The sequence below is a fragment of the Hyaena hyaena genome, unplaced genomic scaffold, assembly GCF_003009895.1.
Source record: "Hyaena hyaena isolate Hyena2069 unplaced genomic scaffold, ASM300989v1 scaffold_128, whole genome shotgun sequence".
Taxonomy (NCBI): Eukaryota; Metazoa; Chordata; class Mammalia; order Carnivora; family Hyaenidae; genus Hyaena; species Hyaena hyaena.
This window is the reverse complement of record NW_024080760.1, coordinates 2,096,600-2,115,264: the sequence shown is the minus strand read 5'-3', so window position 1 is coordinate 2,115,264 and position 18,665 is coordinate 2,096,600. Positions and strand designations below refer to the sequence as shown.

Genomic DNA, 18,665 nt, shown 5'->3' with positions numbered 1-18,665 from the left:
GAAATAGCTTTTATGTGATATGAATACTTAAATAAAAAATTAATCTTATATTTGCCATAGTGTCTTTTGGTTTTTTAGATTTGTAACTGTGATGTTCATACAGTTTTATAAAATTTCAATGAAAATAATTCACCATTCACTCTAAAGAAGATGATTCAAAGAGCCTAGGTAGTCACCCTATAAAGGATGGCGAAAAGTATGTATCTGAACTGTTTACTCAAGGCATCAGATTACTAGAAATTCAGGTTATAGTGGTTTTTTTAATGAGATTATATAATTTATTTATGAATCTTGATCTCTCCAACACAGACTAAGTAGCTGATCCAAAATGAAAACTTAGGGCAGGCCAATTCATGTTCAAAATGTTTTCATGTTAAAAATGTTTTAAAAAATAAAAAAACAGCAAGTATAATGAACGTATGTATGTGGGTGTATGTGTATTCTCACGTTATCTTTTTTTTTTTTTTAATGTTTTGAGAGAAAGAATGAGAACAGGGAAGGGTCAGAGAGAGAGGGAGACACAGAATCCAAAGCAGACTCCAGGCTCTGATCTATCAGCACAAAGCCTGACACAAGGCTTGAACCCACGAACCTTGAGATCCTGACCTGAGCCAAAGTTGGGATGCTTAACCATCTGAGCCACCCAGGTGCCCCGGGGAATTTCTTAATAAAGGTTTTCATGGAAAATAGTTTCCAGTAATGATTTCAGTCACCAGAAGGATAGTGTTCTCTGTAAACTTTATTTCACAGACTTGGATTTTACATTGCTTTGGAGGTCAGGGTTACACAGGTCACATTTAAGGGGGAAAGGCTTTTAGGAGCACAGTAGTAATAAATTCAGTTTAACTATGTTCTCAGTCAACTTCAATCACACGTTTAAAATATTTCAACTTGTTTGGGCTTGAAGTTTTAAACTTTTCATAAGCTATTAAGTGTTAGAAAAACTTTGTCTAGCTCACAAATACAGGCATGTTTAATATAGGGAGATGGTCAAGTTGCTTATGGTCATTTTAATTTATTATTTGAGTAGTGAGTTTTTTTTCTTTGAATTGTGATTTTTCCTTGGTAAAAAGGATTTTCATGATTTTGAAGGCTTTACCTTGAAAACCCAGGCACGTTATCTAAGGGCAGCCTCAGCCTTTTTATTATCCAATGCAAAGAAACCTCTTTCTACACAAACAGCACTATTTACAGCAGCTTGGAATGATTTTGTTTTGCTGCTACTGCCACAGAATATTCAGAACCCCATTTAGGGCCCATCCCAAAGAGTTTTAAATATAAGTCACAATCACAGCCAGACTTCTCCGGGCTCTGCTGAGAGCTATATATGAAATTCTTCGTTCCAATACCTAACACTTCGGTAGATAAAAAATTTCAATTTTAAAGTGAAATGAAAGAAGAAATCTACCATCAACCAAAAATAAATGGATGACAGCTCTTGAACATCTTAAACATGTGTAGAGAGGAAATAGAATTGAGCCAATGTAGAGAAAAATGTTCTACTATTTATGTATTTGGAACTTTCCAGAAAGCTGCTTTGTACTCTTACCTGACACTGAACATTAAACATTTAACAAGCTGATTTCACATTCTCATGACTTCAGTATAATAGAAAAACCTTTTCTACTTATTGTCAATGTCTTTTGTCATATTTATTAACGTACCTAAATATGAAACAGGTTTTCAGAGTAACAAAGCTTATTACACTGTTTGTTCACTTATATTCCGTTCCGTTATATTCCTATCAGCCGAATACAGTCAGAATTTCCTTGTTTGGTCCTGGATAACCATCAATAACTAGACTAAGAAACTAAAAAGAAGACCATCTTCAAGTACTAATCTTCAAAGTAACCTGGCTTGAAAGAATGTTAATACTGACTTGTAACTTTTCTAGTGGTTTTATTACTATTCATTCAGTTCACTTGATATTGATCTCAGAAAAAGTCCAATAAAGAAGTTCTTTGACATCAGCAAAACCGTAAGTTAATGGTTCTAGATAATAGAAGAACAGTTTAGGTATCAGAATTACTTCTATTCTGAATAGTTGGAAGTTTTTAACCTGGCAGCCATTTTAATCTACTAATTATGTTTCCTCTTTCCCTCAGTATCTACCCCTTTCTCCTCAAAGTAGACTTAGTCTCCTGGCCTGGGTCCCCTTCCCCCCAAGATTTCACAGTCCCATTTCTGGTAAGCCAGGAATAACTTATAATACATTTGTTATGAAGTGTGCCAAATGTACAAAACCAAGTATTATGCAAAATGATTATTTTCTTTAAACATTCAAGGCCGGGCCAGAATGAGGGGGAGGCAGGAGGGGTTAGCGTATGGAAGCTGAGGAGGTGCTGAGCCTGCCTCTTACTGACCCTGTACTTGCATGGCCCAGGGAGAGAGAGCCTGCCTACATCTCACACTAGGAACCCTCTTATCTCATCCTATTCCCGGGCCCTGCTTCGTAGGGTTTCATTATTGTGTTTTTGCTGTTTCGGTGAATCCAAAAAGGTTTTCTAAATAAAATACTGTTGTAACTGTGTTTTGAAACAAAAACATTATATTTGAATTGAAGAACGTACATTTTAAATAACTTCCAGGGGCGCCTGGGTAGCTCAGTTGGGTAAGTGTCTGACTTAAGCTCAGGTCATGATCTTGTGGTCACAAGTTCGAGCCCTACATAGGGCTCTGTGCTGACAGCTTGGGGCCTGGAGCTTGCTTTGGATTCTGTGCCTCCCTCTCTCTCTCTGCCCCTCCCCCACACATGCTCTGTCTCTTTCTCTCAAAAATAAATAAGCATTAAAAAAATTGTTTAAAAAAACAAAAAGAACGTCCAGATCCATCAGTATAGAGCTAATTGGCCCCTATGGTGCTAAGGTACCAAAAACCCAGATTCTTCTGAGACTTCTCTCCCAGGGTATGTAAACCCTTTCTGGGCAGACTTTATCTTGTTCATTTTATGATCTAGCACTGTTCTCAAGGTCTGGTTCTTTCTAATAAACAGGAAGTGCTTAAATGAATCTTGGATAAACAGTGAAAAATCTATTCAAGTTCTAAGAATCTGACTTCCAAAATTCACGTGTTTTCCTCAGGCAAAAATGGTTTCATTCCAGAAGAACCACTGAAAGTAAAAATATTTTGAAACTACTCAGTTGATTGTTTTGGGTATATTAGAACATCTATTAGGGGGGACGCCTGGGTGGCTCAGTCGGTTAAACGTCCGACTTTGACTCAGGTCATGATCTCACGGTTCGTGGGTTCAAGCCCTGTGTCGGACTCTGTACTGACAGCCAGCTCAGAGCCTAGAGACTGTTTCAGATTCTGTGTCTCCCTTTCTCTCTGACCCTCCCCTGCTCACGCTGTCTCTCTCTCTCTCTAGAAATAAATAAAAAACATTAAAAAAATTATATTAAAAAATAAAATAAAACATCTATTAGGTCCAATTCAGTGTGGGAACAATTTAGAGAAGAAACTTTTCTCGTCGGGGTGCCTGGGTGGCTTAGTCGGTTAAGCGTCCGACTTTCGCTTAGGTCATGATCTCGCGGTTCGTGGGTTCGAACCCCGCGTCGAGCTCTGTGCTGACTGCCAGCTCAGAGCCTGGAGCCTGTTTCGGTCTGTGACTCCCTCTCTCTCTGACCCTCCCCTGCTCACGCTGTCAATCTCTCTCTCTCCTAGAAATAAATAAAACATTAAAAAAAAACAATTATTAAAAAAAAAAACTTTTCTTGTCAAGATGTATTGCTTTGGTTTGTCACTAAAATCAATCATTGAGCATTTGAACCCTCCCTCCGAGAACTTCTGCCAGTCAGCACTACTTGTTGATTAACTGGCCTATACTCCAGCTATCCCGGGTATTGTGGGGAAATTAAGAACAATTCAATCTAGCAAGCACATATTGAGAAATTATTCTGTATAGGGTGGAAAGGTTACAAAGATGCTTTGTTAGGGGACTCCCACATCAATAAAATAGTCTCAAGCATCACAGAGTATTAGGAAAGAAAGACATGTCTCTAGGCACCATAAAACTCAAGCCTTGAGAAGTGGTGTAAGGCCAAAGTGCCTGGGAGCACTTAAAAGGGAAATATTAATTCTCATAAGAGTCTACAGAGAGCACGACTTATTTTTTATGTTTATTTTTGAGAGAGAGAGAGGAGAGAAAACACAAGCAGAGGAGGGGCAGAGATGGAGAGAGAGAATCCCAAGCAGGCTCCACACTGTCAGTATAGAGCCTGATGCGGGGCTTGAACTCACAAACCATGAGATCACGGCCTAAGCTAAAATCAAGAGTCAAACACTTCACCAACTGAGCTACACAGATGCCCCAAGAAAATGGCTTTGAAATGGTCCTTAAAAGGTTGACAGACTTCTCATAGATTGGAGAGCGATCCCAGAGACCGCCAAGTCCCAGAGGCTGATAGGACAGAGTGTGGGAGGGGAAGTTTCAGAATTGGTGTATTGGTGTGTGAAACTAGAATAAGGAGGGTAGGTGGGGCGAGATGGCGAAGAGCTTCTATAGCCATACTAAGTTGTTCTGAAGAAAATAGAGAGTTTTTGAGAATCTGGGGCAGTCAACATAATATATGTGTTGGAAATGAAGAAAAAGTGACATAGATATGGATACGCACACACACACACACACACGTATTGAATAGTATATAAGTATATGAATTAGAGCTTAACAGGAGAACTGCGCCAAGCCTTGAAACTGACAAACACATTGTAATTATGGGGTATCTGTGAGGTGTTCATGTTTACGACCAGGTCCTTACCTTAGAGGAACTTAGAATTTCCTTAGGGGACTGGGTAAAAGCTAATATATGTAAAATAGTTCCGAGATAGATTTGTGTGATTTTGTATCTTGAGAAAGGAGGGGTTGGGGTAGGTTGGAGATGTATGAGCCACTTGGTGAAGTAGGATACAAGAGAAACTAATTTAGCAACACAAAACACAGTATGTAAATAATTCATGAGTGATCAATTGAACTGGTCTTGAAAAAGCTCATTTAACATAAATGAAACTTGGTTTATATAAGTGCTACTCTGTTGTATGGGACTGCGGGTTATGGCTTAAATCCTGATAGAGCTATTGTAGATTACGTAGCTAAGAACACTGTTTGCTTTGTCCTAAATATGATAGACATTTCTTCCAACGAGAAAAACTTTTGTGAAGTCAAATTACATTATATTTATAGGCCCTTCTGTTATTTCAAAATGGAAAGCAATTGCTTAATATCATAAAATGGCATCAGAGCAGTTCCTTAGCACATTATTAGATAATGTTATTAAATTGTTTTTTTAAGTTTGCTTTAAAGAACTGTTATGGACTTCCTGTTGAGGCTCTGAGCTCTGATTACATATCAAATGGGATAAGTAGATAAAATTGTAAATGAACTAAAAGCAACAGCATCTGGCAGGGGAGTAAAAGCCAAAACCCTTGCTCTGCTCAATCAGTCCATTTTTTTTTATGAGCGTCTTTCTTCCATGGAAAGAGTGAACTCTCATGTTTTGTTTTTAATAGCTCTATTGAAATATGTTCACATACCATATAATCCACTCATTTAAAGTGTGCAATTCGGGGCGCCTGGGTGGCTTAGTCGGTTAAGCGTCCGACTTTCGCTTAGGTCATGATCTCGCGGTTCATGGGTTCGAGCCCCGCGTCGGGCTCTGTGCTGACTGCCAGCTCAGAGCCTGGAGCCTGTTTCAGTCTGTGACTTCCTCTCTCTCTGACCCTCCCCTGTTCACGCTGTCTCTCTCTCTCTCTCTCCTAGAAATAAATAAAACATTAAAAATAAATAAATAAATAAAGTGTGCAATTCAATGGTTTTTAGTATATTTACAGAGTTGTGCAACCATCACCACAACCAATTTTAGATTATTTGTATCACCCAAAAAGAAACCCCAGACTGGTACTCCCCAGGCCTTCCCCCCTACCCCCAGCAGCCCCACACTCCTCCTCCGTTCTAGGCAGCAACTCCTCTTTCTGGCTCTTTAGATCCACCTATTCTGGACGTTTCACACAAAAGGAATATAATATGTGGTCTTTTGTGATTGGCTTTTTTGACTTAATATCACGTTTTCCAGGTTCATTCACGTTGTAACATGTATCGATACCTTATTCCTTTTTATGACCCAAACTATTCCATTGTTTGAAAATACCGCATTTTGTTCATCCAGTCATCCATTGGTGCATATGTGGGTTGTTTCCATTTTTCGGCCACTATGAACAATGCTGCTATTAACGTTTTGTACGAGCTTTTGTGTGGAAATATACTTTCGTTTTTATTAGGTATATACTTAGAGGTAGAATTGCTGGTTCTTATGGTAACTGCAGTTAAACTGAAGAACTGTCGAATTGTTTGCCAAAGTTCTGCATCATTGTATGTTCCCTTTAGGAATGAAGGAGGATTCCAAGCTCTCCACAGCCACACCAACACTTGTTATTGTCTACCTTTTTCATCACAGCGTCAGGTGGGATCTCATTGTGATTTTTATTTGCATTTCCATAATAATTATTCTGAGGACCTTTTCACTGTTTTGAAAGAAGACACCATCCAGGTAGCTCAGTTAAATAAAAGTTCTAAAACGTATTATTAAGCCTAAGCAAAATAGTTAGTGTTACAGACTTTGGCTTTGATTTGCTAGAATGTGATGTTTAATAATTAGCCTAAAATTTTGGTTCAATGCGAATTATTTGAATCAGTATCAGGATGCATTTAAAATGCATAGCAGCATTCCAGTATCATGAAGTGGTTATATGCAGTGCAGGTAAGAGAGACTTAACTGTATCAGCTTCCAGAAAGGAAGCAAAACGATCATAATTATAAGTTAGAAGGATAAAATATAGGAAGATTTTAAATATCAAGGTGGAGGGGCACCTGGGTGGCTTAGTCGGTTAACCATCCAACTTTGGCTCAAGTCATGATCTCTTCGTGAGTTGGAGCCCCACGCCAGGCTCTGTGCTGACAGCTCAGAGCCTGGAACCTGCTTCAGATTCTGTGTCTCCCTCTCTTTCTGACCCTCCTCTCTCTCTCTCTTTCTCAAAAATAAATAAACATTAAAACTTATATATATATATATATATATATAAGTATATATATCAGGGAGGGTAACACCAGCTGACCTTGAGTAAGCAACACCATTTATAAAAAGGGCCCATAATGTTGACGCGATATATAAACATAAATCTTTACCTAGTTTTTAAATTTTAAAATTGCAGCATGCTGTTGATGATCTTCTCTGAAAGCTGGAGAATGAGATAACTTACTTGGGTCCGGGTTAGCCCTAAATCCTATAATCATATAATTCCTGGCTAACATCAAGTTTTCCCTTAAGTACATAATAAAAGCACACTGTTCTAAACAACCCAGCTATTCACATGTCATGAGAATAATCAGCCAAGAAACTTATCTTTTTGCTGCAGAGCTGTTGACTTTTATGTAAGAATGCTATACTTCTTCCAGGTTGTGTCCTAGTAATTTATGCGTCTGTATTAACATTTTTAACAAGTTTCTGACAAAGAACAGGTGAGATAAGTCTGGAGTCATTAGAAGTTCAGTATAAAGCTTTTTTTGTCACCATTTGAAATCCCTGGACAAGAGGAAACAGATGGGTTTGGTTACATTATCCTTGCTCTGCCAGATAAACAATCAAAGACAGCGTTAAATATTCTTTTGCTGTGTGTCCGTATCTAGGCTAGAAGGGTGCTTGACGTTAACCATGCTACCTTGTCAGCTGCTAAATATTTAATGATAGAAGCTTGAAATTTTAAAAATACCCAGTATTAAAAAGTTTATTTGAATCCTCACTGGATGACTTCATTTAGTTATTCAGGAGATGTTTACTGGATGCTTAATTAAGTGTGAGACACTGACTGCACGGGGCAGAGAACGGGGCTTGGATACCTTATGAAAGTCTTCAGGGACCAGGTAGCATTTGAAATGGGCTTTTAAACATGAATACAGTTGGGATTCTCACAGGGAAGATGAAGTGAAAAATGGCATTTACATAGCAAAAAGAAATCATAATTCTGAGTAAAATCTTCCTCTCCCGGAAGAGACGGATAGCATCCACACATGAAATAAATAGTTAATGTCCACAAAGCTAGTTCAGCAGTTCAAAAGCTGAGCCATTCAAACACCAGCCAGCAAGGCAGAGATGGCTGCCTTTACAGGGCTAGAGAAATATGCAAAGCAAATGAGAAATTAGAGTACATTCTAGAGGAAATGGGATGGTGCAGGCAGACGCAGTGTCCAAGCTGGGGGTTGAAAGAGGAATCTAGTGACTGAAGCCAAGCCAGCTCATCACATCCTCCTGCCATTCAGTCACATTCAAAGGAACAACTTGATGAAGACATATTGGAAGCCCTTTGAATCTTCCCTGCGGTCTCAGTAAAATGTCAGAAGCAAAGTCTCATTTTCAGTGTACTTACCAAGTTAAAAATTTATTGCAAAAGGAGAGAATCCTACAGCTAAAATGTTAATGAAATTTCTTTTTTTAAATTATTTTTAATGATTATTTATTTTTGACAGAGAGAGACAGAGACAGAAACAGAGCACGAGTGAGGGAGGGGCAGAGAGAGAGGGATACACAGAATCTGAAGCAGGCTCCATGCTCTGAGCTGTCAGCAGAGCCCAATGCGGAGCTCAAACCTATGAGCTGTGAGATCATGACCTGATGACCTGAGCCGAAGTCAGACACTTAACAGACTGAGCCACCCAGGTGCCCCAAAATGTTAATGGAATTTCAATTAAATTGGTGGATAGATCATGTTTATGTTTTCTCCTCTCTATCCCAAGATACATTAACATGGTAGTAAATATATTAAAAAGGAATTGATTCACAAGAATAATCTCATCATTGGATGAGAGATTTTGGGAAATTTCTGGAAGACAGAAAAAAGTAAACTGGACAGAATAGATGACAGAGAGTCAGGTGGAGGATACGGAATGAATTGAAGCTATGTATTTGTGTGCATATGTGTGTATAATGATGTAAGTGAAAAATTAATGATATTGTTAACTAAGGCAAACTAAAAGCTGTACGAGAAAGGAAAGGTGTGGTTCTGCAATGAACAATGTTTACATCCTCATGATGATGTAAATAGCGATTAGTGATTTAATCAAAATCAAGGATAGGATGCTATTAAGGAATGGAGAAAGAGGAAGGTGTGAGAGAGAATGGTTAAATCAGTTCCCTGCTGAAAACTCTCCCATTGCCTCTGATAGAATAAAAGTGAAATTCCTTGCTGTGGTTTTGAAATCCCACACTGTCCAGTCCCCGTCCACCTCCCTGATCTCATATCCTTCAACTCTCCCTCCTGCAACCACCAGTATGTGCCACTGGCCTTTTTTCTCTTCTGAGTCAGGGTCTTTCTCTCCTCAGGGCCTTTGCCCTTGATATTTTCTCTGTGCAAAGTGTTCTTTTGGCAGAGAATAAGTTGGTTCCTGATACCCATTCTCCTCTTCTTCCACAGAAATAGAACTTGCGCTCAATTCATGGCTGCCCAGAATAGAAACCACATTTTGAATTTCTCTTGCAGGTACGTATGTCTATGTGACTATGTTCTGCCAAAAGTATGTAGGCAGAAGAGATGGGAAATTGCTGAGCTGTGCCCTTATAGAGAGAGGATAAAGCTGCTGTTTGGACCATAAATGTGGTGAAGCCATCACGGACCATGCAAATGAGGAGCAAGAAAATAGAAGGAGCCTGGTCTCCTGAAAAGCCTACTCTCAGGGTGTTATTTAAGGCAAAAAAAAAAAAAAAATAGACTTCACGTGCTTAAACCACTGTTACAGGGTCTGTTATGTGCACCCAAGCCATATCCTGCCCTCGATCTTCACAATACAACCCAGCATGTCATCTCAGAGAATGTTTCTTGACCACCCTACCTAAAGTTAGTCTTTTTAATCTCTACTACATGTTTTTGTTTTTGTTTTTGTTTATTAATTTATTTTGTGCGTGTGCATGCACACAAGATAGAGAGAGAGAGAGAGAGAGAGAGAACACGAGCAGGGGAAGGGCAGGGAGAGAGAGAGAGAGAATCCCAGTGCACTGACAGTGCAGAGCCTGATGTGGGACTTGAATTCACAAACCATGAAATCATGACCCTGGCTGCAATCAAGAGCCCCCCGAATAACTAACTGAGCCACTCAGGTGCCCCTACATGTTTTATTTTCCTTATAACACAGAGCAGTATATTAAATTGTTTTATTTAATGTTTGTTTTTTTAATTTCTGAGAGAGAGAGAGAGAGACAGACAGTGTGAGCAGAGGAGGGTCAGAGAGAGAGGGAGACGGGAGACACAGAATCTGAAATAGGCTCTAGGCTCTGAGCTAGCTGTCAACACAGAGCCCGATGTGGGCTCGAACCCACAAACCATGAGAGCATGACGTGTGCTGAAGCCAGACGCTTAACCGACTGAGCCACCCAGGCACCCCTTAAATTGTTTTATTTAGTTATTTGCTTTACAATTGCCTTTCTCCTAGAATATAAGTTTCATGAATGCAATGATCTTGTCTGTTTTGCTCATTGCCTGAAACAGTGCTTGTCACTATGAATAATATATATTTGTTGAATGATTGAATGACTACATCACACTGCAAGCCGATAGATAAAATAGATGAACCAATAAAAAAAGTGTGATACCCATATTATTTTGGAAATATAGAGGTAAATTTGGAGAAATAATGACTAAAATATTCTTAAGTGGCTGCTTCTAGAAACCAGGGCTGACATGGGGACAGGTGGCACAGGATGCTGTTGCTTTTTATTATGAATGCTTTCATGCTATTTGATTGATTTTAACTTGTGCATATATCACTTTGGAAAAGGTCAAATTAAAAAAATAAGCAACTCAATAAAACACTGTGCAGTCAGCAAGTGATGTGGTAGAAGAATGTTTAATGACATGGAAAGACATCCATAATATGAAAATAAAAAAGAGTAGATTACATAACATGTCGCTATGCAGAGCAAGATCCATTTTTGCATATGTACGGAGCACATATGCATAAAAGACGCTATGTTATAGTCAATGCATATGGCAAATTCCTAACTTTAGATGTAAGTGGATGTTCAGTTTTATTAATAGAATCAGTTGTTCCTGATTAACAATGTTGAATGACTATTTCAGGACTTTAGGTTTGAAGGGATACTGTGTTGTCTTCCTTCCCAGGGCTCCCACAGACATTGGCCAAGCCCTTGCGTTTAGCCATTTCATGAGTTTTACCTTTATTCTAGGAGCAGCGAGGAGTAACACTGAAGTATGGTAAGCAGAGACAGAGTGATAAAATTGGTTTTAGGCAGATTTCTCTCCCTGTATTGTGAAAATGGTTAGGAAAGGCGAACTTTGAATCACAGAATTGAGTCGGGAAGCAGTTGGGGGTAATCAAGGCAGTAATGGTGGATACCTACCAGAGGACAGTAGCAGTCCCGTAGAGAGAAAGCGCCTGTCACAAGAACAACAAGACAGTGTAGGCAGGACAGGTGGTAAGAGTGAGAAGTGAGGACACGTAAGCTCCTGGAAAGCAAGGGCCATTTTGACCTCATTTCCTACTCTACCCCAGGGCCCAGCCAGCACAGTTTCTGGTACATACTGACATCAGTAAATATTTGTGATCTAAAGGAGAGGGAAAAGATCAAAGATGAGGCTCAGAAGTCTGCTGAGGTTATTTGGGTGAGAGGTGGGTTGGTCACTGAGCAGTACATGAGCGCCAGTGTGGGTAGAAGGAGACCAGAGAGGAGCTTGGACTCGTGGCGTTATAGATTCCTGGTGCCCCTTTGTGTGAAGGCAGCCAGCAAACAGCTGGGTGTCCAGGGCTGTGAGATCTTGGCTTGAGATAGGTTTGAGAATCAACAGCATAAAGATGGTACCTCGGGTCAGAGAAGGGAATAATACTTCATTAGAAGAGTATATTGGGTAAGGGGAGAAGATAGGATGGACCCTCTAAGCAGCTCCCCAGTTCAAGGACAGGGGACCCACCGAGGTGAATCAAAAGGAGTGACCTAAGAAATAGGAGAGGAAATCTGGCATAGGCAGTGAGGAATGCTGCCCATAAAGCATCGAGATCAGTCCTGGGGCACCTGGGTGGCTCAGTCAGTTCAGCATCGGCCTTTGGTTCAGGTCATGATCTCACGGTCCGTGAGTTCGAGCCCCATGTCGGGCTCCATGCTGACAGCTCAGAGCCTGTAGGCTGCTTCAGAGTCTGTGTCTCCCTCTCTCTCTCTGCCCCTCTCCTACTCTCACTCTGTCTCTCTGTCTCTCTCTCTCTCAAAAATCAATAAACAGTAAAAAATTTAAAAGAAAAAAGATCAGTCCTGAAAAACATCTTTTGTATCTAGGACAGAGAGGTTGTTAGTGACATCCAGTGACAGGGCGGGGTGGAGGGTGGTTTAGGATACACAGGGGAATTGGCAATGGAAACCATTTTGCCATGTCAAGGAAAATAATGCAGTGATCTACCACCTTTTCCTCCTTTTCAGCTTTTCCCCTTTGATTTTAATATGTCTCTGAACTTGTACTGACTGCTGCATTGTCACCTTCTTATCAAAGTTCCAGGGACTCGTTTGGCAGCAGGGAGCTTTTTTCCACTCGGTCACACTGGTAATCAGCGCACTATCAGTAGGCTGACAGGGACTTGTTTGTGCTGGTTCAGAATGTGGCCACCACAACCAGTCCTCCAAGCGCTTGGTTGTCCCTCCTGCGTGACTGCACCCATAGCTCCTGTGTGTCTTTTCCATCTTTCCTACAATAAAGATACACACATACACGAATCCAGAAAAGAAGGATAAACCTTATAACATTACAAATTAAGCTGCCAATGCCTGGGTGATTCAGTTGGTTAAGTGTCCTGATCTTTGGCTCAGGTCATGGATCTCGCAGTTTGTGGGTTCAAGCCCCATGTTGGGCTCTGTGCTGACAGCTCAGAGCCTGGAGCTTGCTTCAAACTCTGTGTTTCCCTCTCTTTCTCAAATAAATGAACATTAAAATGTTTTTTAACCTAAAAAAATAAAAATTACACTGCCATTCATATTCTTTTTAAATTCTGTTTTAATGTTTATTTATTTCTGAGAGAGAGAAAGAGAGAGACAGAACGTGAGCAGGGTAAGGGCAGAGAGAGAGGAGACACAGAATCTGAAGCAGGCTCTGTGCTGACAGCAACGAGTCCTACGTGGGGCTGGAACCTTGAGATCATGACTGGAGTAGAAGTCAGTCGCTTAACCGACTGAGCCACCCAGGCGCCCCAGCTGCCATTCATATTCTTGATTGTTGATTGATATTTGCATTGTGTATTTTCCTGAATTTTCTTGGCTAAGGATATTTTCAGCCCATGGCTCTTTTCCCCTCCTTCTTTCCTCCCTCAAGCCACCATTTCTCTCTCTAACACAGCTCCATAACATTATTACTTTTCCTTTATAATTACCCTGTCCTGTTTCTTGCTTCTCCTTGACCAACATGAAATCTCTTTGTCATCATTCCCATCTTGCCTTTCATCATTTTCTCTTTGTAATAACTCTTAGAAGCAATAAGTGATTTGGAAAATGACATAGGACTATTAAGGGCATGATGGTTTGTGGTAGAGTGTACTGTGTTCAAACAAAATGCTTCTAATTGTGTGCCACCTGTTTTACCATCAAAACATTTATTCAAAGAACACTTTACCGAGCACCTTCTGGGTGGTGGGTACCACATATGTGCTATAAATACCAATAGCAAATGCAGGCCCCAGCAACTTGGTGCAATAAATTTCTGAATGAATGAAAAACCTCAGGCAGTTACTGACAGGAGGTTTGAGGAACAGGATGAGATGAGATTAGTCTTCACAGGTGGAAAATTCTGGAGATAAAGCTGCAGTGGCATTCCACAGGGGAGTGGTGGTCTCTCACAGCAGCCCAGAGACGTGCAGCTAAAGTAATAAATGGCAGGTCTTGAGCACCTCTTAGTGATGAACCTGTGTGGATGAAGAATCCACACTCCACCACAGCTCTCTGATGATGAAAACCTTTTGACTGGAATAGCCATGAACCCAAGGAAGAGGGGAAGTTTTCCAGTTCCAATTAAACACCTGGCAAAATTAGCCACATGAGCTGGGAATGCTAATACCATTTCATGATGATCTAAGGAGCCAGGGATTAGCTCTGCAGAAATCATCACCATACAACCTATAATTAATGTAAGGCTCTTTGAGAAAGAATATAGCTCACATAACAGGTGTAGTAATGACAAGTTTTGGCTCACAGTCTGGAAACTATAATTTAGACCTGGTTCCTGGTTCTGCCACTAATTTTGTGACTTTAATCAAATTAGTTCATTTCTCTGAATTAATGAAACCTACGGTGAGAGAGCTGGTTGATCTGTAGATCATGACTCTATAATTCTGTGAGTCATTTAGCTCAGTTGCTTTTTATTCCTGTTTGTTTTTCTCGAGTGTTTCATGCATTTCTGGAGCTTGGATATGATGGTATTTGTCAAGCCAATTATTACAATGGATCTGTTCTGTAATGTTAACATATGTCAGATGAGAAAATGTTTGGGGCCAATTTCTTTTCTGTATTTATTACATAATATTTATCTATTTTTTTCTTATATGTAAACTTCACCAGCTTAGGTATGGGACCATGGAGGTGGAGCAATGGGAAATCAGTCCCTTATAATGGTATTAACTCTGAAATAGGGCCAGGTGCCTACAGCAACAGAGCAGCCTGTCAGTAAATGATGGAAAGAGAGAGAAGAGCACATTAGTTCTTTAATATCCTCGTGGTATAGTGAACACACGGGAGCAGAACAAATGCAGATTATTCATTTCGATAAACAAGGTGTTGATACAGATAATCAGTAAGATCTATATATTACATCAATTGCCAAATCATGACTCATGGTTCAGAACTGCAGTTTCCAGATTTAACCGAGTGATGCATCGCATTACTAGGCTTTGGCAGAACTATGGAACATCTTTGGTGATTCCATGGGTGAATAGTACACTGCAGTATCTGCTCCTCCCCTGCACAGAGAATAAAGTGATGGTCCAAGAGGCATCACAGAAAAGGATGCATTGGAAGGTTTGAGGTAGCTGTGGGGAGAATTGGAAATTGAAACATACACAAGTTGAGTGGCCTTGAGTAAGAACTGCTCATTTCCACCCAAACAAGAGAACTTTGGGACCTCATCCCCTTCCACGTATCCAGGACTCCCTCTATAGGCTTAAGATAATCCAGGTTTCCAAGTGGAAACTGGGTCTATTCTCTATCAGGAGAGGCAAGACAGGGAATGGCCCCTAGTGGAGGAGACAGAGATATTCTGCTTTTGGAAAAATAAATAAATAAATAAATAAATAAATAAATAAAGAGTAAATTGTCTCTCTCTCTCCCTCTCTCTCTCTCCTTCTCTCAATTATTCTCTGGAAGCAGTTTTCAACCACAAAAAGCATGGCGACAAACACTGCGAGGATTCCAACCCCATTGTTAAATTTCACTCATTCTTGCCACTCCTTTCTTCCCAAACAGCTAAATGTTCAAAAGATAATAAGTGTTTCCCTCTGTTTATCCCTAAAGGGGTCCATGGAGACCTTTTTTCATCATTTCCTGGCTTGGTGAGAGAGGATGTTGTTAACCAACTGCCATTTTACTGGTGAGATTACAATGTCAAGACCAAAGGGCAGCTGGTTTGCTTCACCGATAAAAGAATGAAAGCTCTTGCTTGTAAATAGCTTTGTCTGTGTTAGCAACCTCTTAAATCGTCTTGCTACCCTCACATTCCCCAACGCTACTTCAAAAGCTCTGCTCCATTCCTAGGCTGTGTTACCCTGGTGACTAATCTTGATAATCAGGTCCTGGAAGTTTCCACGAAGGCAGTGTCTTAGCACCTGTGTGTGCCGGCTTTGACTGCGGTGGGACAGGTGACTGTGGACTGTGGTAGGTGTGCTTGTGCTGGTACTGGTGGTGGTGGGAGGTGTTAGCGTGGAGGTGGGGGGGGGGTTTCCCTTGCTAGGATCTGAGCAACGGGGTTTTTCCGCCACTTTGCATCGCACCTACCACACTTATCTTAAACATAAGAAAGGGGATTTATTCCCAGTCAATGCCGAGACGCTGGCCTCTTGCTTGGCTTTTCAGAAGTCCTGAATCTCACCTCCAAGTTCTGCCAGGAGTTGAGACTGACCTACTCTGTCATCTCAAAACAGTCACCTGACGGAGTGCGCCACAGCTTCTGGAAAAAGAGGTTGGGTGAGAGGAGAAAAGAATGTAGTCCCCAAATGAACCAAAAAAGGAGGTTTTGGAGGAGGAGGGGGAGAAAAGAGGAAAGGGGAGAGGAAGAGGAGAAAGGAGGGGACAGGAGGAGGAAAGGGGGAGGGGAACATGCGAGCGGGGGGAGTGGGAAGAACAGGAAGGGGAAAGAAGAGAGGAAGGAGAAGGTAACCAGATGATGAAAGGAGACCAGTTTTTGAAACAAAGCATTTGCCTTATCTCTTTCAGAGGCATCCAGAAACTTCCACTGTGTAATGCTTAGTTCACTCACACAAGGGCTTTTTAACTCCTCATGGGTTTCTCTCTGTGCTTAGACAGAAATTACTCCAGATGGCAGCTTAGTAAGTGGGTGGGAAGAGCTAAAGCAGCTCTCCCTCATTCCAGGGTTTCTCCGAGCACGGTCCACAGACCTTTCTCAGAATCACTGCGGGCCCTGGTTTAAGAAGAAAAGCAAAACAAAACAAAACACCAGGACGAATTCCTGGACCTAAATCAGTATCTTCAGGGCTGGGTGCTGGGAATTTGCAGACTGCCTGGGTTTGGGCTTTTTTATTTAAGGAGGAAGGGCCCCAGATGCTTCTTAATACCAATAAAAATTCGTGAACCCCTGCTCTTCTCCAGAGAACTCAGAGCTCTGCTTTTCTCTCTGTAAAAGACAGAATTTGATGGGTTGGTGTTTTTTTTTGTTTTTTTGTTTTTTTTAGCATTTGAATCATCAGCCAAGATACATGGGCGTTGCTTAGCTCTAAAGCATCCTGAAACATTCTAGAACATGTGTGTACAAATATTGAAAGAGAAAACAGTGGTCGCATCGCTATGACACAGTCAGCGTAAAAGACACCAGCATGGTGGGTCACTTAAAACAGCAAGAAGTAGGAAGCTCATGTGCTGGCAGCTTAAGCATGGAAATGTGTATCCGGAGAAAGAGGGTGCCCCTGAAAGCAAAGGTCCGGTAAGGAAATGACTTTGTTAAAGATCCCTTCACGGATTGCACTGCGGTGAATTTCTAGCACAAGCTGCCTTCTGTCCACACGGAAGCACTCTTCACTGCCTCCGGGAGGGCACACGGCTCAGTACCCACTGTTGTCAGGCTATACGGCCAGTTGGTGTTTAACACTACTCTAATCAAAGACAGAAAAGCCTCAGGATCTAGTGCCTAACCAGGTGGCTGGCTTATGCCCATCATACAAACCCACGCTGCCAGGTTTTCCCGGGTGAGCTCAATGTACAGGCGCTTCCAGGAGACAGTGGTGAGTGACCCACAAAGCGGAGGGAAGTAAGGATCAGGAAGAGAGGCCCAGATGGCTAATGGTGTGGTGAAAAACAAAACATGGAGACCTGGTATCTGAGAACAGCCAAGGCAACAAACAAATGAACAACAGCTACAACTAGCCCCGTACGCTTTCCATGCCACGTCCCATAATGACCCCTCTGTTAAACTTCATTTCTCATGGAGAGGAACTGGGTGAGGAAATTCCTGCATGCGTTTTAACTTAAACCAAACCAAATCTATCAAAAAGAGGATTGGTAAATAAGCAATGATATTGAAGAATTGAACATTCTGAGAAGAAAACAGTCAATGGTGGTTTACTTTTGGTATCCAGAATGAAGTTTTTGGCAGTCAATAATTCACTTTGAGTGCATTAAGTGAACACTTTGTGAAGTGATGAGTTGAAAATAATTCTGGTTTTTATTTATAAAGGTTTATGTTGATAAATTTACTTCTCCAGTTTTATTCAATCCTAATAGCTTTTCACAAGTACTACTTATCTGTTGACCCTCCTTTTTTGTTTGTTTGTTTGTTTGTTTGTTTGCTTTTTTCTAAAGAGGTGAATGATGAAAGATGCAGGCAGCAAAGGCAGAGTAGGGAAAGGCTGGCTAGGAAGAGGGAACAGCATGTGCAAACAGAACATCTTGTGGCAGGAAGAACTCAAAGCCTTTCAGGTGCTAACTGGAAACTAGCAACTGGAGTGTGAAGAGCTCAAGACAGTGACCATCACAAGGGTCCTGGATGACGGTCACAAGGAAACTGGATTTCATGCTGTGGGTGATGGAATGCTATCAGAAGGCTCGGGGACTGACCTGATCCCCATGTTCAACGATATGAATTTGTTTCCCAAAATTTGCAATAAATAAAGGCAGAATAAGAGGAAAAATATAATAGTCCATATTCTGTTGTAATCCTGAGTTTTTGGGTTGAGGAGCTAATTGATTAGGCTTTGTATTATTTAAAAAATATATAAATGCAGGTATTCCCCACTTTTTGAAAATTCTCATTCCACCACTTTGCTTTTTGGAAAGACCTACATGAGTACCTGCTTTCACTAAGTGAAAGAAATTGGGAACTGATTTTTGCTTTTAGATAAAAAGATGCAAAGACAAAATAGCAGTCAGTATTTGGCAGCAAGCCCTTATGGAGGCAGCACATGCCTGAGCAGT

At 40.9% G+C, this 18,665-nt stretch overlaps 1 long non-coding RNA gene across 1 annotated transcript; it reads left to right on the top strand.

Moving 5' to 3' along the window:
• Positions 1 to 15,708: 15,708 nt before the first annotated feature.
• LOC120235363 lies at positions 15,709 to 18,363 on the top strand. Its single transcript, XR_005529392.1, has 3 exons — positions 15,709 to 15,896; positions 16,931 to 17,074; positions 18,054 to 18,363. It is a non-coding gene; the product is annotated as an uncharacterized LOC120235363 (long non-coding RNA).
• Positions 18,364 to 18,665: the final 302 nt, after the last annotated feature.